The following is a 2236-nucleotide window of genomic DNA, read 5'->3' on the forward strand; positions in this document are numbered from 1 at the left end:
CAAAATGTAAAGGAAACCAGTTATATTGAAATATAATTATCCTTTTTAAAAAAAATCATGATTAAGAATAAGAATTCCTAAAGTTGATCAATGAAGTGACAAACATGAATCTTGTGAAAATTAAAACTAAATTCTTAAGTCTCTGAAAATTAAAATATTTTTTTAAATTTGGATTTTTATGTAATCAAACAGCAAACATTTAAGTTTCTACTATGAACTAAGCACTCTGATAAGTACTAGAGATTATTAAAAAATGAAACCTTGACTACCCTCAAAGATATTCTATCATAAGTGCTACTGTGTATACATGCAAATATAGACTCAATATATTTTTAAATTTTTCCCCTTTTTTGAAAGGAGATGGAACTATATTCTGGGAACATAAGGAAAAGCCAAATATAAGACATTCTAAAATAAACTACAGATTATTTTAAGACATGCATATGAGGAGGGAGTATGTCATACTTATGGGTGGTTGGCTTCCTCAGGAGAGTTGGAGGATCTGCATAGAAATCCTAGTTATGATACTATTATCTTGATCTGACAATTATGCCTCCTTTGTACCTTTGAAGAAGTCATTACTTATCTCTGGGCCTCAGTTTCCTTACTTTTAAAACTGCATGTTTGGAGTCAATGAACAATAAGAGCCCAACTAACTCTAATCCTATGATCCCATTATTAATCCACATGATAGTCAGCTCAGTAACTATCTGTCACTAAGATTATAGATTTGGAGTGACCAGGGAACTAGATTTTATAGTTGGGGAAACTGAAGCCCAGGGAGATAAAGTGATTTACCAAAGGTCTTACAAGTGTAATATTTATTGGGAAAGGAAATGGGATTGGAAAAATGGGGATAAAGGGAGGTTTGTATGGGGGTATGGAGGAGGTAAGGGGAGAGGGAACACTGCTTGGTGAAGCAAAGGAGGGAGATGCCCCCTGCTGAGAGGAAACAGCAGGGGTCCAATGAGGTCTGTTTGTCTTTGAAGGACTGAACTGAAGTTCAGCTCCCTCTATGACCAGAAAAGATAGTCCACTTATCTGACTGAGAATTCAAAGAATATAAAATTTAATAACTAGTTGGGATTGGAGTTTTTTCTCAGCTTCAGACCTGAAGCCAGGCCCCATCCCACTCCCATCTATTCTCATTGTTCTAATTCAGAATCTTAGTAGTACACAGAAAGCAACAAGGTCTGACCTTTAGAGATGAATGGGCCTGAATCTTCTGGCTGAACCAAGAAGAGCATGCCACTCCAGACAGGCTGAACAAGCTCCTCTCTCCTCCAACACCAGGCAGCAAGTCCCACATGGCCGGAAGGAAGTGCTAGTCACAAGACCCAACTGCCACTCCTAGTTGCCCCTTCCCTCACAAACTGTCAGTCTTATTTCCTTTCCACACAAGTAGTAAGATTCAGAAATGGAAATTAAAACCAGGTCCTCTGACTTCAGTGCCAGTATTATGGTACCATGATTTATCATGTTGCTTTGTCTCATCTTGATAATGTAAGAGAGGAAAGTCAAATTCAGCATGCAAAAGAGCAACCCAAGTATGGGGAAGAGCAAGGAAGACAGAGAATTCCAGGAAGGAACAGAAGAGATGAGAAGATTCAAAAGCAGTTACTTCATTTCTCTTTGGGAAATTCATAAAGGTGGTTGGTCTAAGAGAAATCTCTGAAGCAGAAAGACCTTCTGAGCATTTGACCATCTCTCTATGAACTCAAGCCCCTTGGATCCAGCTGATGAGAAAAGGTGCAGATAGGACTTTTATTATAAAACCATCCATCCAAAGAAGATTTCCTCCTCCATTCCCTAAAGTCTCTCCTTGAACTTTGTACTACAACCTGGGTAGACAGAAGTCAAGATATCTCTCACAACTGACCTAGGAGGGTCCTTCAGGATTTGGGGAGGGGGTTAGTTGTTAGCCTTAGGGATATCCTACTTCCCATGTTCTACTTCATTACCCAATAATCCTATTTACCCCATCTTGTGTGTTCCCTTTAGAATAAATAGTTCTTCCTTTGATCAAGTGCCTGCCTCATAATATCCAGGTAGAGAGACCTGAAGTTTGGGTAGGAGAACTACACTTTATCCTCAAGGAAGAAGAATCAGTTTCAGTCCTTGACTTTACATTTAACCCAGTCTCTGAAGAGATATACTCTGTAATTCTGAAGACAACTAGTGCTGGTTTTACTAAGGAAAGAGAGGGGAGGAACAATCTATCCCCCCCTCTCCACCT

The sequence above is a fragment of the Monodelphis domestica genome, chromosome 6, assembly GCF_027887165.1.
Source record: "Monodelphis domestica isolate mMonDom1 chromosome 6, mMonDom1.pri, whole genome shotgun sequence".
Lineage (NCBI taxonomy): Eukaryota > Metazoa > Chordata > Mammalia > Didelphimorphia > Didelphidae > Monodelphis > Monodelphis domestica.